Raw genomic sequence first — 24,422 nt, forward strand, 5'->3', positions numbered from 1 at the left:
GTCTGGTTTTGATAAGCAAATTATCTACCATTCTATTGTTTGTCGATGTATTCAATCAAGCTGAAAGGTAAATATTTCAAACACTCACATCCCGGTTTAGATTCTCAAGATTCGAATGGCTGTGCAACTTGTGCTTGCGATGAGAAACATATCGCAGAGTGAGATTGTCGAACTGACTTCCTCATCTTGGTTGTTATTGTCACAACGTTTCGGCCGTTTTGTCCTAGTGACATATGGCCGAGTGGTCTTAGACGTTGTATCAAAGTTTACAGTTACCCAAAGGTGCTGAGTTCAATCCTGAACGAAGGCAGTGAAAAAGGAACATTCAAAACAGAGAATCAGCAACTATGTCCCAAAGCCTAGCTGGAGTCCGAACACGGCACCCCCGTAATAATAATAGAGGGTTGAGTTCGAGACTCCTAACAAACGGTTCCCCAGTTGTTCGATACAAAACACATGACGAAGGCCGGAGGGCAAAACGACCGAAACGTTGTGACTATAACAACCAAGATGAGGAAGTCAGTCCGACAATCTCAATCAATGAAAACACCTCATCTCAAAAATACAGACAATTACTATATCTCAGAGTGTTCGGTGTCGCTGCTATTCAGATTCCTCCTTGATGGACGTTTTGATAATAATTCAATCTCCAAATAAGTATTCCTGTTAATATTTCTTTCTTTTTACTGTTGTAGTGTTTTACTTTGCTTGTTTGTGCTATGTTGGTCCTAGTGTAGTAATAGTCCGAATAAAATCGTGATAATAAATATTTTAAATGCCCTCATCTCCAGAAATTTTCCCATGGAGGTTCTAATGATCTTTGGATAGTAATCAATCATTATAACAGGTCAGCAATATACTTGCACAATAAATTATTGTTACAAGTTCTCTGGTTCAATAAATTTTGATGTATGTTTGCCACAAAATGACATTAGGTTTAGTTAAAATCTCATATTGCTGCAATAATATTCAGTATATATAAAGTAGGTGCTAGTGCGATTGAGGCGTTTAGATCTTTCCCTTCTATCCATGAAAATTGTCTATCCGTAAAAAAGTTTATTACATACGATTAATAAAATAAAGGCTCAACTTAAATAGTCCTTATTTCCATGAATATATTATAACTCTGAGAAAAATACGAGAACATCTTAACTCCCGGTACGCTAAAGACAGAAAATAACATAGTAAACGTTGCTGATATACACGACTGGCTGGAACACTCATACCCTGATAGGCTCATTGTCACAAATAAGATTTAGAACAAAGTGTAAGATACAAAATACTGAATTCTGAGAAAACACGTTTGTAGAAATTGAGAGTACAAAGCACCTAGGTATGCACAATAACTTGGGTTGACAATATATAATTCGTAAGTGATTTAAATAGCTTTTACTTTTTCTGTCTCCCCTTCACTTGAACTCTCTCGCTCTCTATATGTCTCGCTGTTTCTTCCCAAGTTATTTGTCAATGGTTTGGAATAAAGACAAATTAAATAAATGTCTAATGTCTAATGGTTTAACGAAGCTTATTTAGCAAGATGTTTTCTTTTGGTCAAATTAGATTATAAAGAAAGACGTTCAAAGTGAATATCCAGCCAGCAAAGTTAGGAATTCGTGAGTTTTAGCGTTTCTGTAAAGATGGTGCAAATCTGCTTGCTGCGTATGTGACACGAGGTCACAGCTTAACCAGTTTATGCGAAAAGAGTTTTGGGGTTACGCAGTTTTTTTCTTAGCTTGACAATCTTTAAATATATATCTGATGTTGTGTAGCGTAACTTCGCTTAAGATATTAAAAGTAATAGATCACTTAATAAGAAGAAAATAAATAGAAAATCTTTTTGAGTAATCCTACTAGAGATCGAGTAATTCCAACCAAAACTGAACGGTAGTAATTGAACGGGTAAGAAGACGATTTTCGTCTTTACATATATATATATATATATATATATATATATATATATATATATATATATATATATATATAATGTGTGTGTGTTCGCGCGTGTGTTATGCCTTAGCAACTTCTCTATTTTATAATTATCATAACGATAGATTTATTTTAGTTGTTCCCCCTTTTTTTTTTCTTCTGATAATTTGCTTTTATATTAGTCGTTCCCGCGTTTGAATTCGTTTCCCTGTACAAAAGAAGTCCTCGATTCGGCTTTGAAAAGTGAAGGCAAACCCCGGTCGCTGACCTTATTTATTTCATTTTTGTTTACAACTTCCATTAAATTTTTCTCTTCGTTCTTCTTTTTACCATGGATACAGAATACTCAATCGCTCCCTTTTAACAGCTATAATAAATTTTCGTACCCCTAACAAACAAAACAATGATTATATATATATATATATATATATATATATATATATATATATATATATATATATATATATATATATATACTAGCAAAAGTATCCGTCGTTGACTGGGTTCAAAAACAGCCTACAGAAAATGGACTCTGATTTATGAAAGTATGATAGCTTATGAAAAGGATGTGTTGTGAAGAGATAGCTTCGAATTTGGGGGTATCAAAACAAAAGCAAAATATGATGAAAGTAAAAGTATAATAGATAAACCCCATAATTTATTATACCATACCTGTTCACACTGAAACACTTATCACAATATTCTGTGGATCTATATTAAAAAAAACCTTGTTAAACTTTGTGACATATTTCCATTCTATGGAGGTCAGGCGCGAACGAACACCCCATAATTTTATTATACCATATTTTTTCAAACTGAAACATAATTAACAAAGTATACTTACGCAGATAGATATGAAAAGTCTTTATGCAAGTTTGTGCCTATTTCCATTCTACGGAGGCCAGGCACAAACTCAGACTCCACAATTTTATTATACCATCCCTATTTAAGTTAAAACATACTTATCAAAATATTATTATCTACATCTATATTAAAAACACTTGTAAACGTTTTTTTTTTTTAATTTTAAAATTTTTTATTTCCATACTTTGTCGACCAGGCGCATACGCAGAACCCACAATTTTAATGAATCATCATTATGGCAGATCAAACATACCCATTCCTGTGTCCCGATACATCTGTCATTATGTGCGATCAGTTTTCTATAATAGGCAACTATATAGGAGCCTATTCGTGACCAGGCACGCAGACAGATGTTCAGCTGTATATTATAGATATATAGATACGAACAATCTAGTGCATTATTAACAACATCCATGAGATAGATAAAATATTAGTATACGAAATGGTGGATAAGCATGAAAGACAGTCTAGTAATGCAATAAGACCGACACATCTTTGAATTTAACCGAAATTACGTTTGAATCAAACAACATTAACCATTAAAGTACAATGATTTTATTGAAAACAAACGAATACAAGACAATTGTAAAAGATGACCCGGAAATAATTAGAGGCGAGTGCAAGTGAAAAAAAAGGCGTATCCGTGAGTCGATGAATGGGTGGAATTCAGATAGATGCGTGTTTCTGTAAACCGCGGAACAGTTGGAGAGGATGTATAGGATATGAATGTCTGTGCCAGCTGTGAATGCGAGGCGAGTACATATCAAAGTAAATGCGAATGCTTTTGTATAAATTTAATTTCATGTTTAGAAGTCCCTTAGAGATAGATATGGAGATGTATATCTATGCAGTAGCATTAGTAGTCCCTTATCAGCGATGTTGCAGCTTTGAGCGGAACGGGTAACCTGTGCCACTCTCCATACAGGGTGGTAGATTTTTACTGGTTATTCTCTCCGCCAAGTCTGGTAGTCGTTTATAAACCTGGTGAAGTGTTTACAACGGGTATACCCTACTCATCACGCATTTAATTATAGTCATTAACTTATTCATTTAAGTATACTCTTTAATTTATTCATAGCGTATGAATCAGATGATTTTACTGTTGGCAGTCGTATCCTAAGTATCTTGTTTTATAGAAATCGCTCCAGACAAGGCAAGAAGCCACTTAATGTACGCATCTTTACAAAATTGGCAACGGAAAGTGTTAGATGGAATAGAGTCTTCCCCAGAAAACAACAATTCTTCCTTCTTTGTCAGAAATATCGCCCCTGAAATATGAAAACTAAAGGATAAAACAAGGGGATTGAGAGTTAAAAAAAAAAGGGACCCAAAGTAAACCCAATATCAACTTTCTACTCTCTTTTCTAGTAAGTATCCTTAAACTCAGCGGAGGGAGCATGGGCAGGTTTTTAACTACCTCAGTGAACTTTTTCTAAGAAACGAACTGGTATCAAACTTAGTTCATCCAGGTTATCAGTCCGCGTCTCAAAGAAGTTAGCCATCGCCAGCTTATAATGGCGCTTTACTTTCCTGATCTGACTGTATCTATTGTGTCAACGTGACGTTTACTGTAAAATAAATTACATGGTTAAATAATTCTAAACCATTAGGGCGTCAAGATAACGACTAAAACACCATGAAAAACAAACACACAACTTATATAGAAGGAATCTTATCTAGCAAATCTTAGTTTTCATCATCCAGCTATTTTTCTATCAATATATAACAAAGTAGGAACGCGCGTATGGCCGCTATATACAAATACAGAGCCGTGTGCGAATAGATGTCACGGTGAGGAAAATTTTAAAAAAGTCTATATAAAGGAGGGAGGGTACGTTAGAGAATAGGATCACGTTAGAGTTGTGGGTGACGCCACAGCAGTAAGGAGAAGTCACGTATGGCGGGAGAATGAGAAAATAAATGTTGTTAAAACACGGGAAAGTGAGTTGAGTTATTACTTGTCCTCTGTTCCTTGCGATGTACTCTGCTACAATATGTTAGGCCCTGAAATTTCTACATTCTACGTGTGTAAATGTACATATATGTGAGTTAGCTAGACAGACATAAAACAGTAAATTAATTGACTATAGTCAAGAACGGTTGAATGATTAAATTTCATTGGTGTCTACATCAGACACAAGGAAGAGCGCCACTAATGTCATAGGATTGCTCCACTTGCTCTCAACTTGATCCTTCTGCTGAGTATACAGAAAGACAGCATAAAGTAATATTTCAAAATATTGTGTATATCTCGATCGAGTATTGGGCGCTTATGTCCTAGTCCATTAGATAACGTGTATACCATTATGTAAATTGAGTCCTTCGGAGAGAGGTACAATTAAGTAGAAAGGAACTATTTGAACTGTCATTTACACTCACACACCATCGCCAACACACACAGACATAAACACTACAAGCATACATAAGCAGTATTGCGCACACATATTTATACACATTATGTTATTTTCCAGTGAATTCATGCTGCCATTGTATTTTCACAAAATATTTGTCTTTTGTACGGCAAAGCACTTTTGTCTCTATCCTTCTAAAATAAACCTCGTCTTTGTTACAGACATTATTTATTTGCTCTTAAGATAAGCAAAGGCGTGGATATTCCTACAAATGTTCGACTTTTCTCTAGTTGTTTCCATCGACAATAACAAAATCGTCTCCCCAGAGAACAAAGACTATTTAAATTTAAGACCAAAATGGCGGTGACCAAGGTAGAAAACGATTATGTTTTTTTTTCATGTTTTTGTTCTTACGTTTTCATTGTGTCGATTGCGCTTTTCTATTGTTGTGTTTATCTAGCTCGTTTTGTTTTCTTTGTGCACTTCTGTGATTCGAGATAAAATTTTAATGTTCTTACTCCACTGGTAACGTGCAGTCTACTTATCATCCGCCAACTTCTTGTTTGAATGAGAAAAAAACCGTCTTTGTTGCATTGATTTGGAATAAGTTAACTGCAATTGCTAATACAATAGACATTTTAATACAATAGGCATTTTTGCTAATGAAAAATGAATTTTTGAGATGGGGATTTATAATTCATATTATTTGAATTATTCGTACTACTGGCCTTATATCGAGTGTTACTTTATCAAAGCTTCTGTCGATACAACCTCCGACCCTCTTCATGTGTATCTTGTCGAACTCGGGAATCTTTTTGTCACACTCAGGAATCTGCAGTTAATCTTGTAAAGAACCTTTTATTTGCTCCAAGGCGGGTAGCAGTCTCTCGTTCCATCAGCCATAAGCAATTCGCGATAGTATTTTTAGTATTGCCCGTACTTAGGATTGGACTTTAAACATCCTGAAAGCGTAACCTTTAAGTGAATACGACGAAGTAATTTTTACACTTTGCCGCAAATTTTGTGGAATATGCGAGTATGAATTTCAGTAGCCAATATTTTCGGTGTTTTTTGTGAAAGGTACGTTTTTACTCGTAAAACAGAATATTCACTTTGCTAAGTTACACACATTTTCTTGGGTAATACGAAGCAATCCCCCAGGAATAATCTCATCTGCCGTAAGTGTTTTAAGTCAGTTTTCAGGATATTTCTACCGGACAAGAGTTTTTTGACTCTCTCTTTTTGTACTCATAATCATCTAACAAGGCAAATTGCTAATGGGACGCAAGATATGACTCATCTTCATCATCATATCGTATGAACCCAACGATTCTATTGTTTGCATTGGGTTCGAGGATATATTTTCAGGCATAATTCTTTCTGGAAAGACATCGGTTACTTACAGAAGATTGTCAACATTTATAATATAAATCTCACCTGTCTGTTTAAATATATGTACGTATATATATATATATATATATATATATATATATATTTATATATACTGTATGTATGTATGTATGCATGTATGTCATCATTATCAACTGCAGAGGTGTGAGTCTTAAACAAACTTTTTATTAAAAAACGAAGTCAAAGTTGGATTGTTGTTTACGTTTGATTCGGACGTTGATTTATTTGTGAAATAATGTGTGAATTTGCCAACATCATCATCATCATTATCAACTGCAGAAGTGTGAGTCTCAAACTTTTTATAAAAAAAAAAAAAAAAAAAGAACAAGAAGGAAAAGGAACAAAAATTGTTCACCCGCTTTAATCGCTGATCGTTTGAGTTTTATTTTTGTCTAATTGCGACGTCTATTCATTTGTAAAATTGTAGTTGCACGAGTGACTGTCTCTTCTAAAAACTGTTTGTATTAGATTTTTTTTTTTCATGTCAAACTCATTTAATCGTGCCCATCACAATCATCGTCGTCCTGATCATTGAATATTTATGACTTTTGGAATGTTCCTTCATGTGTGTTTTACATGTCGATGTATGTGTACATACGTATATGCATATGTATGTATATGCGTATATGTGTGTTTCTACGTGTGTATGTTTGCATGTGTGTGCACATTAATATGTATGTTGGCGTACATCTCTATATATGCATGTGTTTATTTCCATGTGTATGTGGATTGGAGAGGGCTCCGTAAGCCGTGGTGAAGGCAACCTCTCTAGGAAAAGCACATCTCTGATTTAAAAAAAAACACAAAGCGGGAGAGCAGCACTAGCATTAAACTGGTCTGCAGTTTTACTTGTTGCTGGCTATCTTGCTCGTGCTTGTTTCTGGATGTCAACATTTAGCTGTCGTAGAGAGCTAAAACTCTGTAACATAATATTTGTATAGATACTCCTTCAGGCATTTGTCTATAAAAAATAGTACTGTGGCGATGAAAAAATTGTGACGCGTGTAGGCCTGAAATGCTGGAGGCAAGTGATAATTGATCTGCCATCATTATATGTATTTATGTATATATGTATGTATATGTATGTTTATATATGTACATGTGCATGTATATGTATGTATATCTATGTTTATATATGTTTGTATGTGTATGTATATACGTATATATATGTTTGTATGTATATTTATATATGCATATATGTGTTTATGTGTATATATGCATGTGTGCATGTATGTGTATGCATATATATATATATATGTATGTATACGTATGCATATATATATGTATGTGTATATGTGCATGTATATGTGTATGTGTATATGTGCATGTATGTGTGCACGTGTATGAATGCATATTAATGTATGGTTTAATATATGTAGGTAAGTGTATGCATATATATATGTGCATATGTGTACGTATATGTATGTGTATATGTATGTATATATTTGTATATGTGTGTATATGTGTATTATGCATTGTGTATGTATATAGGTATATATGTGCGTATGTTTATAGATATGTATACGTGTATATATTTATATGTATGTATGCCAAAGATCGTCTTCTGTATGTTTGCACGTGTGTATGTATATGTATGTGTATGTGTGTATATTATGTATTGTGTATGTATGTATGCATATATGTGTGTGATATATATGTGTGTATGTGTATGTATGTGTATAAATGTATGTATGCGTGCGTGTATATATATATATACATATATATATAGAGAGAAAATAAAAAAGGAACAAACCGTATTATGTGTTCACCAACGTTTCGTCTTTATTTCGAGACTTCCTCTGGGTGAAATAAAGACGAAACGTTGGTGAACACATAATACGGTTTGTTCCTTTTTTATTTTCTCTATTTTGTCGGAATACTATTTCCATTATTTTCATCATATATATATATATATATATATATATATATATATATATATATATATATATATATATATATATATGTATATCAATGACCGTCTTCAGTGTCATGTCTGCTTGAGCGTGTTAATTCGCCGGCAGGACTAAATAAGTCATTTTCGGGCTCATGGACTTTAAGTGTCTGAGGGAGTGGCACTCGTCTGACAAGACGTAGCAATCAATCAATCATGTATGTTTGCCTAAAATTTTCGACAGAGGCAACGGATTTTCACGCGATCAATATCCTGTTGAAGTTCGACTCTTCGGACGACAAATATAAAAAAAATGACTAAAAACATTAATTTCTTCACCCTCAACTGCACAATTTTCTGCAAGGAGGGGTCTTTTTTTCGCCGATATCTTCGAAAGTCATCCTCTCTTTTCGATTGACTGGCATTAATTTAAACTTCCGCCACTTCCGCTTTGGTGGTGGACGCAACGGCAAAGCCGTCACGTTTTTTTTCACGTTCTTTTTCTTCTTCGCGGTACGGGTTCGAGCCTGCCTGCCTACTATCACCTTTTTTTGTTGCTCAACACACACCTTCACACACTTGAGCAAAGCCGAACCCTCTAGGCTAGTCCATAATAAAATTGATTCTTGTGGAACGAAATGGATTCGAACTTTGAACGCCTAATTCGTCAGTCTGTGTCGTTAATCACTAAACCACAGTAACCTTCCGTAAGAGACCATTGTGAATTATAGTCTATATCTACGTAGGCATGATTAGCAGAAAGATGTTAGTTCGCATTATTTAAATTTCTTCATATTACTACATCAAGGAAGCATGAAAGAGGGGGGTTTTCAAAATTAAACACATGAAGAGAAGAATCTGTTAGAGTAGAACGCAATCCAGCATTGTGGGACATTTGCAACAAATGAGTTTTTTTTTAAATTCTTGTCGGGTTAGCTGCAAGTATTTAAGTGGAGGAAACATCAGTACAACGTGTTCGTCGGAGCGCATGCGTATATATATATATATATATATATAATTACTACTGTTATGTAACGGAGGTTAGGCGTAATTTAGTCTGGTAAGTACGAATGATTGACAACTTGAGAATACCAGACGCTCCTTCTATATATACATTGTACCTATTTACTATGCCTCCCCACGGGACAGAGTTAGACACCAGGGTCGTTTTTTAACGTGGAGAAAAAGGTACAAAAATAAAAATTGTCTCAGTCATAAAGGATTTCTCCTCCACTGAAAGAGAACGAGAAATGGAAGTGCCGCATCTGAAGAACAGATGGTATTTATTTGTTCCCCCACCGAGCAAATTAGGCACAAGGCCGATTTTTAATGTGAGGAGTGAAGGGAGGGGGAAGGGAAAAAGGGGACCAGCTCCCGAGAGGTGGGAAATGGGAGCTGGTTAAAGGTCAGGCATGTGGGGTTGCCCCCACATCTGGTCTTTGCTAGTCATAGCTTGCAGCATCTGAAGAACAGATGGTATTTATTTGCTCCCCCACCGAGCAAATTAGGCACAAGGCCGATTTTTAATGTGAGGAGTGAAGGGAGGGGGAAGGGGAAAAGGGGACCAGCTCCCGAGAGGTGGGAAATGGGAGCTGGTTAGAGGTCAGACATGTGGGGTTGCCCCCACATCTGGTCTTTGCTAGTCATAGCTAGTTCTAGCTAGTCATAGCTTGCAGTATCTGCCGGAACAGATGGTATTTATTTGCTCCCCCACCGAGCAAATTAGGCACAAGGCCGATTTTTAATGTGAGGAGTGAAGGGAGGGGGAAGGGAAAAAGGGGACCAGCTCCCGAGAGGTGGGAAATGGGAGCTGGTTAAAGGTCAGGCATGTGGGGTTGCCCCCACATCTGGTCTTTGCTAGTCATAGCTTTCAGTATCTGCCGGAACAGATGGTATTTATTTGCTCCCCCACCGAGCAAATTAGGCACAAGGCCAATTTTTAATGTGAGGAGTGAAGGGAGGGGGAAGGGAAAAAGGGGACCAGCTCCCGAGAAGTGGGAAATGGGAGCTGGTTAAAGGTCAGGGATGTGGGGTTGCCCCCACATCTGGTCTTTGCTAGTCATAGCTAGTCATAGCCTGCAGTATCTGCCGGAACAGATGGTGTTTATTTGCTCCCCCACCGAGCAAATTAGGCACAAGGCCGATTTTTAATGTGAGGAGTGAAGGGAGGGGGAAGGGAAAAAGGGGACCAGCTCCCGAGAGGTGGGAAATGGGAGCTGGTTAAAGGTCAGGCATGTGGGGTTGATATTTATTTGCTGCCCACATCAGCAAAATGTGGCACAAGGCCGGAAAGTGGGAACCCCGCAGGCTCCCCTAAAGGAGGGGCACTCCTGCAATTTTAAAAATTGCCTGAGTAACCCCGTCGGCATTCCCCGGTCGGGGCGCCTCAAGCAGCAAGCAATAAACTTGCCCCATCGGAAAGCCCGGTGGCAAGGCCTGGGAGGGTGGACCTCCTAGGTATTACCCAGGCGGTGTACCTCAGTCCAACAGGTGCTGGGCCGATTCCCGGCCCTTCACCTGTTGGGCTGAGTGTCAAGTGACGAATCCTTGACTTGACTGGTCAGATATGTGGGGTTGCCCCCACATCTGGTCTTTGCTAGTCATAGCTAGTCATAGCTTGCAGTATCTGTCGGAACAGATACTACACTTTGATCCCGGCCAAAAGACCAAGTACATTGTAAACCTCAATGTAATTACAGATCATATGAGAAAAGTCTATATTCAAAATTTCAAGATGTTGACCATCTTACAATTTATTCCTTTGAATCCGTTGACATAGCCAATTCTTGACAGCACCATTTAAACCTGGCGTGATAAAATAAAAATAAAAATTGATGTCAAGAATTTTGCATGTCAACGGAGTTAAAGTAATAAATTGTAAAATGGTGAACATCACGAAATTTGGAATATAAACTTTCGTCATTTATTTGTTATATATACATACATACATAGCTTAAAATAAAATCATCCACTGACGCGTTTCGTCGTCAACGACTCATCAGAGAAGTGAATCTAGCGAGATTCGAAATCGGGACCCTAGGGAAAGAAGCCTAAACGTCTACTACTAAGCTGTCTCGCGCGACTGCTTAATATATCGCGATTTGCGTAGATGTTTTGCGATACTCTTTGAATGAATTCAATTATTTATACGAAAGTGCATTTTTGCATAAATGCGAGTTGGGAATAATTTTCCCTTTTACTAATTTGGTACCCCCCAAATGTGGAGAGGCATATATATATATATATATATTGTTTTAAATATAATCATCAATTGAGACGTGTTTCGCCGTCTACGACTCATCAGAGTGGCTGAATCAAGCGAGATTCGAAATTGGGACCCCAGAAAAAAATCTAAACTTCTAGCACTGGCCGCGCGACTGCTGAATGCACTTTCGCATAAATAATTAAATTCATTCAAAAAATATCGCAAAATAAATAAATAAATAAATAACATTTACGTAAATCGCGATATATTCAGCAGTCGCCCGAGATAGCTCATTGGTAGATTGGACTTCTTTTCATATGTATATATATATATATATATATATATATATATATATATATATATATATATATATATATATATATATATGTGTGTGTTAGGTAGATAAAATGATAATATTAAAACCTACTTTATATACGTAACCGTTGAATTTGCACGAATCATTATAAAACTTAGGTTGTTAAATCTGTCGGATTTTAGAATGGTTGTATGATTCTTTTTGGACAGCACTATATTTGATTATCCTGGAGAAAATGAGAACCTACAAGGACATTTTAGAGATTCATTTTAACAGCGTATGCTTGTGTGCGTATAAGAATGTTTGTGTATGTTTCACGAACTTGCTACTCGCCTCAAGATACAAAGGTTATATTGAACGATTCTCAAGATTTCAATCGATTCAATAGCTTTCGAGTTTGAGCGCGGCCATTCATACAAGGATACATGAAATGATAAATGCCAAGTAGATATTTTCGATATATTACTAGCCTGGCAAGGCACAGGGGAGATAGCAGAAGCAACAAAACTAAAGCTAGCCGGCTAGGGCACTATATATACAAATGTACGAGGGGCGTGCCATAAGTAATACCCCTGGCCCACTTCCCATAGAAGTAGAGCAACGAAACTGGGCACAGTTATTAGCCTTTCTCTACATAGGAATCACCCAGAGTTATGCAGTTCTCCCATCGTTTGATGCAGCTCTGGAGACCGTTTTTGTAGAACACCCCAGGTTGGTCCTCCAACCAGGACGTGACTTCAGAGATCAAGGCTGCATAATCTGGGAAACGCTTTCCTTTCAAAAACAACTTCATGGCTGGGAAGAGGTGAAAGTCAGAGGTGCAAGGTCAGGAGAGTAGGGAGGACGGGGAAGGATTTCATAACCACACGCCCGTGCTTCTTATTTCTTGACATGCGAGTTGTTGACCGGAGCGTTGTCCTGCAGGAGGAGGGTAACTTTGCTGATCTTGCCCCGCCTTTTGATTTTGATAGCTTCCCTTAATTTCCTCAAAAGTGAAGCATAATAGGCTCCTGTAATTGTAGTACACTTTGGCAGCAAATCTGTCATCAATACTCCGTCCTGATCCCAAAAGACTGTGAGCATAACCTTGCCAGCGGAGGGCTGCACCCTTACCTTCTTTGGAGATGGTGAGCCCAAGTGATTCCACTGCATTGGCTGGGCTTTGGTCTCTGGATCATAGTGATGGATCCAGGTTTCATCCTGTGTAATCAGTCTTTTGAAAAACTTTGACTCATCTTCTTGGCACATCTCCAAATTCATCCTCGTGCACTCGACGCGTTCTCGCTTCTGGAATGGTGTGAGCAACCTGGGAATCCATCTGACAGACACCTTATGCATATGCAAATGGTCATGAATGATAGTTTCCACAGACCCTGTACTAATCTTGACATCTTGGGCTATTTGGCGAATAGTAATTTGCCGATCTTCCAAAATGGAAGCCTCAACTTGACGGACAGATGCTTCATCAATGGCAGAAGGGGGTCGACCAGGTCTGGGTGCTGTTTCCACAGGCTCCATTTCACACTTGACTCAGTTCAAACACCTGTAAAACAGAAACTACAATTAGTTCAGAGCTGTAATTTGCCAAATAACCCGTAGAGATATAAATCATTGCACATGCAAAATTTCAGCTAGATCAAACAACTGCAAGTGGGTCAGGGGCATTATTTATTGCGCGCCCCTCGTAGACAAATTGTGGCATGTTTTATTGGTTTGAAAATATAAGTTCTTTTTTACCAATTGTCATAAAATTTTAACTCTAGAATAGTATTATAATCTTCAAAAAACCTGCAAATCTTCATGTACTTTCGTGCCATAGAACCAAATATATGAGTATTTCAATATTCAATTTGGCTTCAATAAATGAAGGTTCGTTGGAAAGCTAATGTCCTGAATTCTGTAGTGGGATATGTGACATTTGCCCTGAAGGTAAAGCAGTATTGTTTAAACAAGTGGGGGCTATTTTTCTGTATTAATTTAACGTCACCAACTTTCTGACCACCTTGGCTATAAAATCAGTGTTTATTTAACGTTAAATTGATATGGAAACGTGATCCCCCACTTAATTTTTTAAAATTCATTCATAAAAATTACTCGTTTCCTGGGATTTTAACTGTTGTCTTCGTTTTAAGCATCATCGAAAACCTATTTTAAATGAATTTTTGTGGGTAGATGGATACAGCACCTTTAACAATATTTCAATCATAGTCCCAGTTTTGCATATGAATTACAAAATATCTGATATTTCCTCCAAACCTCTGACCTTGAAGAAAGAAATACTAAAATTTGCTGCTATGATTTCTAATGATTTGAAAAAATAGCAAGGAGAGACTTGATTCTAGATATTTCTCATATGTTATATCCACTTTCTTTGGTTTTCATACATGAAGTAAATTTCATTGTATAGATAGATTATTTGATATTGGAGATATTCATAATCGTACATTTTTCCCCAAAAAAGGAGAGATATAACATATGAGATATTTGCAATCAATTCTCTCGTTGCTGTTATTTCAGATCATTTGGAACCATAGGATGAATTTTTAGTCTCCCCTCCATCAAGACCAGAGGTTTGGGTGATATCTGTCAAGCCGCACTGATGAGCTGTGATACAGCGAAACAGTACTGCATGTGGATGGCTATAATGCTCCTTATCTTGAGTTGAGCATATTGAGAAGTGATACACGAATTACTATTAGCATATTAAGCGATGCTCTTCGTGTAAACAAATCAAGCTTAGGTAATGTCAAAACATCGTTAATTCACTACTCGCACAGCAGCAGCCCTTCAGCGTAATGGTTAGAAACCTTGATTGTCGTATGGGCAGTCAGGTTTCGATCTTGGCCTGAGGTAGTTATCTGTCTAGCCGCACTTATGGGCTGTGATACAGTGAACCAGTACTGTATGTGGACGACTATATATATATATATATATATATATATATATATACACTTTGAATTTTTTTGTGTATTAATTATTAATAATCCATTTTTCTAGTTGCTTTAAAATAAAATATAACTTTGCGATATATCGTTGGATTGCATCAGTCTGCAAAAGATCTAGTTAATTTGCATATTATTTTACACGTTCATTTTAATTAATTCCCTATTAGTTTTTTCGATTTTCTCATGAGATGATCATCTTTAGTTAATTGTTACTGTAATTATATACATGCATATATTCACATGACTTATGCTATCCTAATATTTGCGTATAAAGGTTATAGTAAGCACAAACCTCTTTCTATATATATGTACTAGCATTTCAGCCCGGCGTTTCCCGTGTGTTTGGATGTGTATCTTGAGCAAAAAAAAAAAAAAAATGGTAGTAGGAAGGCAGGCTCAAACCCGTACCGCAAAGGAGGAAAAGAACGGGGGTTTTACCTAACGTTTATGCTGTTACGACCACCGCCCCGCCAAACCGGGAACGACATGTCTTACAATTAAGGCTAGACAATCTAAAGGAGAGTATAACTTTAAAAAATATCGGCGAAAAAAGTTACCTCCCGCCGGTAGAAAAGTGCATAGTTGAAGGGGAAGATATTAATGTTTTTAGCCAATTTATTGATATTTGTCTTATGAAAGGTCGAACTTTAAAACGATACTAATCTTGGTAAAATCCGTCGCCTCTATTGAAAGTTTAAGGCAGACATGCAAACAGACATCCATACATACATTTATATATTGGTAACTATTTTTCGACCCAAACTCATGAAAAAGCTTGCCCTATCTCTGAATACCCTTTATGTAAAATTTCAAATATTTAGATCAGAAATTGTCTGGGTAATTTGGAAGAGACTGCAGAGGTCAATTTTTTTTAACTTTGACCCCTATTATGATCCCTTAACATTTATTGTTTTGGGCTCAAATCAAGTTATTAAGTTAGATCCATGCCCAAGGAACCTATATCTAAAATTTCATGTGCGTAGACCAAAAATTGTCGGAGGAGTTTGGTAGAGTTCTCAAAGGTCAAATCGTTGAACTTTGACCACTTAATCGCCAAATTTCTGACCAAAAACCGATCACATCGATTTTGCCCAAATCTTAGTACCCTGTATATCAAATTTCGAGTCTGTAGACTAAAAGTTGACAGAGTTATAGCGTAGGGAAATGTACACAGACATACACAGACACTTTCACTTTTATATACATTAGATATATGCGTATATATATTTGTTTAATAAGTTTGCTTACCAAACTCCTCTGTCAGTTTTTGGTCCACAGACATGAAAACTAATATATAGGGTATTCGAACCCATGCAAAATTTTACATTAGGGTTTTAGCCGGAGAAAATTGGTGCGAAAGAGTGAAAATATGAGAAATGGAATTTAGCAGGTGAAGGTCGAACGACGCCATTACGAATATGCATGCGCAAACTAATTGCTATTGGTTAATGATTTTAATTTTGTCCTTGCATCAAATATGTCTTCGTAGCGCAGGTATTTCCATTCTCGGTAATGGTGCACAAGTTATATTTTTTTAATACTTTTCAAATCATTACTATATACTGCGTCCAATATAATCTTTATACCTATAAAAGCAAATTGTCTGTGTGTGTGATTGTGTGTGTATATTTCTCTGCCAAACTACTTTGTCAGTTTTCAGTCTACAGACCCGGAATTTGACATAAGGGGTATGAGATTTGGGAAACTCAGAAATATAGCTTTCAAGGGATTAAGTTTAACAATTTTACATGTTAAACTCTACCAAACGCCTCCGCCAATTTTTGGTTTACAAATTTGAAATTTTAGTTGTAGATTACTTGGACATCGCTCAAACTTTGTAATTTGATATGAGCATAAAGAATAAATGTTAATGGATCAAAATTAGGATCAAATTAAAAAAAAAAATGACCTCTGCGGTTTCTACCAAATTATTCACTTAATTTTTCGTCTAAATATTTGAAATTTTACATAAAGTGTAATCAGATATAGGGCAAGATTTTACTTTGTTTTGGCCGAAAATTTGGCTGCCAAGGAGTCAAAGTTCCAAAGATTTTACCTTTGCCGTCTGTAGTAAACTATTCAGCTAATTTCGGGTCTGAACATTTGAAATTTTACATAAAAAGCTATCCAGACCCGCAGCAAGTCTTTAATAAGTTTTAGGTGAAAATTCGGCTGCCAAGAGGTCAAAGTTGAAAAAGTTGACCTTTGCAGACTCTACCAAACTCCTACGCCGATTTCGAGTCTAAACACTTGAAATTTTCGATTTAGGTTTCCTGGACATATATATGCACATAAAGTTATGAACAGTACATAGGGCCCGAGCAAAGCCGGGCTGAACTGCTAGTATGATAATAAATACGAAATATGCACTAATCAAAATACCACATTTAAGCGTATTTCACGGCCTTCTAATACATATACTATATATATATATATATATATATATATATATAAATATATATATATATATATATATATATATTCTATCGAGTGATGCAAGGTTAAAAAGTTATTGGATAATATGATCGATCCATTATATAGAAAGTTTAATTTTTTGTATGGTCAGTCGGTACGAGTATTCGTAATTAGAGTTGATATCCGTAAGCCGTTGCTGGAGTTCAACGTATTGGTCTTTGGTAATACGGTCCTTCAAGCTCATGTAGTTAAGTTGTATGTTTAAAAATTAATATATATATATATATATATATATATATATATATATATATATATATATATATATACAGGGTGTCCGTAAAGTTACTATACAATCGTATTGTTTTATTGTATTATATTTGTATTAATAGTTAATATTTATTTTTGTGTAGCTGTAGGGTGTCTGTATAGTAACTTGTAAGACTGTATAGTAACTTTACGGACACCATGTATATATATATATATATATATATATATATATATAGTCGGAATATATATATATATACATACTATATATGTATATATTCGGAATATATATATATATATATATATATATATATATATATATATATATATATATATATATATATATATATATATAGTCGGAAAATGTTACTTGATGTCATTGAGCTCCCGTTAAATTTATCAGGAAAAATATTCGCTTACAAAGTATGTTTAATATAAAAAACGAAAAGAGAATTTGCTTTCTATTCAATATACCTTTCTCTCTACATTTTTTTTCTTTTCCACTTTTTTCTCTCAGTATTGTTTTCTTAACCGAGAGGCTCCAGGGAAAAATAGTTTTAGATGCGTGTTTTCTGCTTTTTATTGTATCTTTTTAAGAGAGAAATCGAGAGGAAGAGAGACGGAGAGACAGTTTTAGAAACGATATATTATAAAAGCCGAGGATAAAAAAAAATGCTGTGAGAGAATGAGTTGTAGATATTAATTTAATTAATGCTGAGTTTCTCGTTCAGTTACACATTTTTCGAGGCTAATTGGAGAAGTAAAATGAATCTTTTCAAACATAATTCTATTCTAAAACTAAGCTATATTTTGTAGTGTATTTGCTGTTATTTATAATTAGAGGAATAGCGCCACATGTACGCAAAACTTGATGAAGTTATATTTAATGTACAGATTGGTCGCTAGAAAAGCGGGAAATTTGAAGGTCAGCTTAGATCATGAATAAAATGCGTGATTGCTATTTTTTGATTAGTGCCGTGTGAGTTTTGTAAAAATAAATCGTTGTTTGACGCTGCAGTGAAGTGCCAGGACGACCTTTTGAGTATCTATGAGTATAATATAACATTTATTTTTGAAAAACTTTGTAAAAATTATTCTTTGTAAAAATAAATCGTTGTTTGAGAAATTTCCCGCTTTTCTAGCGACCACCCTATATATATATATATAAATGTATAAATACCCATTCACATACACCTTTTTACGATAAAGCTAGAAGCCAAAATTAGACAGAATCGAGCAATTGCATCGACAACGGACAACGCCAGACCCAAAGTGGGTTTCGATGTATTGCATCTCATCAGTGACGTGCTCCGACATAGGCGCGAACCCAGGTCGTCGCACTCAGGAAATGTGCAATACTGACGACCTAACTCTATGGGCCACGGCGCAATCTATTGGCCATGCCTCGATTTTTAAATTCTTATATTTTTATCCAGTTCTACATTCTACGATGTGACAAGCAACGCGTCATATACAACCAAGATAGTTACTGCTGGTATGTGTAGAAAAACGCGGGGATCCTTCGTAGGGACGTGATGTCCCTCAACAAATAAGGGTGTTCTGAAATCGTGTCTGAGGACTCGGCTAATTTCAGTTAATGTGTAGATGGATATCTGCCGCCTGCATACCAGCAGTAACTATCTTGGTTGTATATGACTACATGACCATTTCCAGCGCCCACAAAATATACCGCTCGATTGCCACGATTAACAGCCACGGTTTTAGTCTTTGGTGTGGTTTCAAATAAGGGCCGCACCATGCCACCTCATATCTTCGAAGTCAGCTTCAAAGTCAATACCAAAGTGTACCTAGATGTGCTGAAGAGTGTGGTGATCCCCTGGTGCAATCAGGTGGCCGGTGGCAGATTTTGGGTGTGGAAGAAGGACTTGGTTCCGGCCCACAAATCCAAAGAGACACAGGCTTGGCTCCAAAAGAAGTGCTCCGACATTGTACTCTTCTCTCACTGGCTCTCCTCTTCTCACGACCTTAACCCGCTGGACTACTCCGTTGGTTATACGCCGAGAATATTATCAACATGACCTTCCACAACAGTAAAGCCAGCCTGATCGCCGCCATCCGCCAAGTATTCGCCGAGCTCTCACCGGCGCTTGTGGAAAATGCACGCTGCTAGTTCCTAGTGCCGGTGATTTAGGCTGAAATCGACTACATTGAATAGATGTCAGCTCTACTACATGATCCAATATCTGAATTGATTTTTTCAATAAAATTTTAAAAATAAAGCTGCAGTGTTGTTTTTTTTTAGAGCGACACTTTTATCGTTTGACCTTGCATTTTTTATCATAGTATATTCTCTTACAGTGCTACCTATATGAGATGTTTGTTGCATATCTATATTACAACAAACCTTTACCATAACACGGATTAATTCATGCATCATCTCGACATGGAATTAAATATAAATGTTTTTTGACATCCTACAATGCTCTCTCTTTCGTCTCCCCCTCTATCTCTATCTTTCTCTTTCTATGTCGCTCTCTCTCTCACACACTCTTTCTTTCTCTCTCTTCCTCTCTCTATATATATTTATATTTATAAAATAAAGCTGAACGTCTGTGTGTGTGTGTGTGTGTGTGTGTGTGTGGTCACGGATAGGCTCCTATATGGCTAACTATTTTAAAAAACTGATTGCATATACAGATAGAAGATGTATCGAGACACAGGAATGGGTATGTTTTATCTGGAAGAACGGTGGTTCATAAAAATTGTGGGGTCTGCGTACGCGCCTGATCCACAAAGTATGGAAATAAAAAAATTAAACATTGAATAAAAAACGTTTACAAGTGCTTTTTTATATAGATGTACATAAGAATACTTTGATAAGTATGTTTAACTTAAATAGGGATGGTATACTAAAATTGTGGGGTCTGCGTTCGCGCCTGGCCTCCATAGAATGGAAATGGGCACAGACTTTAATAAATACTTTTCATATCTATCTGCGTAAGTATACTTTGATAATTATGTTTCAGTTTGAAGAAATATGGTATAATAAAATTATGGGGTGTTGTTTGCGCCTGACCTCCACATAATGGAAATATGTCAGAAAGTTTAACAAGGGTTTTTAATATAAATCCACAGAATACTGTGATAAGTATTTCAGTGTATGGTATAATAAATTATGGGGTTTATGTATTTTATTTTTAATTTCATTATCTTTTTCTTTGGTTTTTATGACCCCAAATTCGGAACTATATCTTTAAAACCCTTCCTTTTCATAACCTATCGTACTTTCATAAATCAGAGTCCATTTTCTGTAGGCTGTTTTTGAACCCAGCCAACGGCGGGTACTTTTGCTGGTATATATATATATGAACGGATCCAAGAAGAATTAGACGATTCTTTAAATTGAATCTTATCGAAGATAATAAAAAGCGCAATATGTAACGAAGAGCTTAGATACAAAAGTAAAAATAAAAAGGGACAATATAAAAATATATAATACATATCGATTAAATCATCGATAAATGAATGGTATTATATGAAATATATGTAATTGATGTAATTTCCTTATTAAATTGATAAATCAATATGCACTAGTATACCTTTTGTAGCGTCGATATTTCTTTTTGTATTTATTTATACATTTTTTTTTATGATATATATATATATATATATATATATATAGAGAGAGAGAGAGAGGGGGGAGAGATAGATAGATAGATAGATAGATCCTCTACTATAGAAAGATCAATGTACGAGTATTTGTTTTCATATCACAGAATCATTTATGTCTAATTTTGCTATAGAGTGAAATATAATTTTTCCGCATTTTAATATTCATAAGTATATATACAAATATATTTACATAAGCATATGAATATGCATCCTTTATTATGCAAAGATCAATATGCGTATATTCGTTCATAAATAAATATCAATAGATTACAATCCAACAAGGTTAGCGAGTTTAGATCGGCATATTTTTAGCACACGCACTGAAAAAAAGGTGAGCGGTTGGGTGAAAATAGAACACAGATATCAAGTCATATAAACATGTACTAACATTGAAGAGCAATCTTCCACTCTTAATAAAATAAGCGGTTAATATTTCTAACAGTGTTGGGACGAATAATCGGAATCAGAATTAGGAATAAGAAACATTTGAAACAGCCTTGAATGTTGGAATCGATATCGGGATCGGGGGGGGGATGTGCCTATTTTCCGATGGCAAAAAACAATTCCTCTGATTATCTTTTTTATTAGATTTTGTTTAAAGCAAAATCTCCCACTGTTAATAGCAATGATAACATAATAAATATGTACTTATTAGTAAAGCTAAAATCTAGAGATCATTTCCACAAGTGTATTTTTATTTTAGAAAACATATGCACATTTAATATGCGGTTTTATGGTAATCAGTGAAAGTATAACAATCTTGAAGTTAAATGTTTATAAAGAATCGGAATCGGTAAATGTATCAGAATCCGGATTTTTTTTTACGCAATCGGTAATTGTATTGGAATCGGGAACAATATTGGAATCGTCCCATCATTAATTTCTTCGTTAAGTAATTATTGCGAGTACTCTCCATGCATAAGGTATGCACTCTTCCAAACTGCATAAATCAACTGAGAGTTACTATTTTCGGTGTGGTCATTATATCTTCGTAGTGCATGTCGAGGTTCCAATCGCGGCCATTTCGATGGCCTTTTTGCTCTCGGATTGATGTAAAGCGTTCTGTATGGCACTTAGAGGTCGCTACCCTCCAGGTCTTGGCTCTCGGCTATCTGGAGGAGCAAGGCTTTCGGGAGGCATCTTCACATGGAAATATCTACGGGGCTACCCAGGCATATATTTTGCATAGCAGAAGTCCTTCTCCTTGAGCACTCACTCATTTTCCTACCTTCCGAATTGTGTTACATCCTCTCGCGGTGGAGAGAGGTAAATATTAGTCAGTGCACTTTTGTACTGGCTACGACGGGTGCTCTTTGTATGTTTTTTTTGTTTCATTATATTTTAACATTTCTTACTATTCTCCCTGTCAGTGTTCTTCTGAGTTACCATTCCAGGGCCGCAACAGTAATAAAAAAACTCCAACAATAATCTCAATATTAATTACATTCGACGTCCAGTGTCACAAAAAAACGAAAAAAAAAAAAACAAAAAAAAAAAAAAAATAAGATCATGGCAAACATTAATTATTAAGTAATTGATGAGAAAAGAATTACCTCGCTTTATATTTGCTCTTTTTTAAAAAATCATTAAAGACATTTCCTCTTCAAATTTTCCAAACAAAAAGAAACATGTCTGCTTACTGTTTCGAATTTGCTATTTTACTTTATAATTAAAAAAATTATTATAGATTATTTTTAAAATTATAAACAGATGTGTAAATGAATTGCAATTTGTTACTTTATTATTACAAATATTCAGAACATAAAACAATGTGTTATATTATGTGAATTCATTAGAGATGCGTATTATTTATTAATTTATTTATTGTGATCTATTATCCTCATCTTTCTACGGTTCCAGGTGTGAATTGTCTGAAAATAGCGATTCCAATTCCACCCAAAGTCGGGCAGTAGCTTACTTTAACAAACCGTGATGAGACGACAACAATTATGGATGGCAGTAATTGTTGAGAGTGCAGTTAGGAGACTCGGAGTTCCTATCCCGTCGCGGTTACCACCTGACGAAGGCTAGAGGAATAGTTTGCCGAAACGTCGTGAAACAACAACTAAGAAAGATGAAGATAATAGTTCGCAATAAATAAATCAATAATGTCTTATGTGTTGAATTTTCATTTAATTCTTTGAAGTTTTAAAAGTTTTTTTTTTAATTACATTTTCACCCCAAACAAGGCACATTGCCACTTTGATGTAGGGGGCTACTATCAGGGACATAAGCTACAGGAGTACAATGTAAGGAGTTGGGCAACAAGATATGGGTTTACGTTACACTTGAACTTCTTCATGTCAGTATATTTGGGGAAACAGGGACCCAGAATGAAATTCCAAAGTCTAGCGGTTCTGGGGAAGAAATGGAGTAGAAGGTTCTCTTACATCTAGGGATCTCTACTGCGAAGGGGTGGTATTTAGCTGCTTGTCGGGTGTACCGGGTGTATTTACGTCGAGGGGATACAAGTGCTTGAGTTCGTCAGAGAATTCACCGTTAAAGTGCTTGTAGAACAGACAGAGGGATGCTACAATTCGTCGATGGGACAGAGGCTGAAGCTTAAATGACAGTTCAGAACCTATCAGGTTGGCGACTCTCTTTTGGACCTTGTCTTGGAGCGAGAGGCTAGTAGCTGATTCACCAGCCTAAATATGACAATAATACTCCATACATGGGCGAATGGTGGCCTTATAGAGGTACAGGATACTTTCGGGCGTTAGTAGCTTTCTAGCACAGTAGACAGAACCTACCTTCTTCGCAGCGGTCCTGGCAATGCCCTTAATGTAATGGTTCTAACTCATGTTTCCTGCGAACGTTAGGCCGAGGAGTTTAAAAGATATACTTTCAGATAAAGAGTCTTTGGCCATTGCTATTGGTGGCAGAGAAGGTTTCTGGTAATTTTGGCAGCATTGAATGTGCCCATCCATTTTTGTCCCCATTTCACTACAGATTGGAAGTCATCCTCTAGTGTTTCTGCCATTTCATTTGATATGGGTTCAGTTGTTTTCCTTTCGTATCCGTTATAGAGCGTGATGACATCAGTATATATACACATCTCACAGACAATTTTGTCAGGGAGGTCATTTATGAATATTAGAAATAATAGAGGTCCAAGTATAGATCCTTGAGGCACTCCCGCATTTATATTACATTGTTTAGATGTATGACCGTCGAGGACAACCTGGATTTTTCTGTTATC

Source organism: Euprymna scolopes, chromosome 13 (genome assembly GCF_053919585.1).
Source record: "Euprymna scolopes isolate OS-2025 chromosome 13, ASM5391958v1, whole genome shotgun sequence".
Taxonomy (NCBI): domain Eukaryota; kingdom Metazoa; phylum Mollusca; class Cephalopoda; order Sepiida; family Sepiolidae; genus Euprymna; species Euprymna scolopes.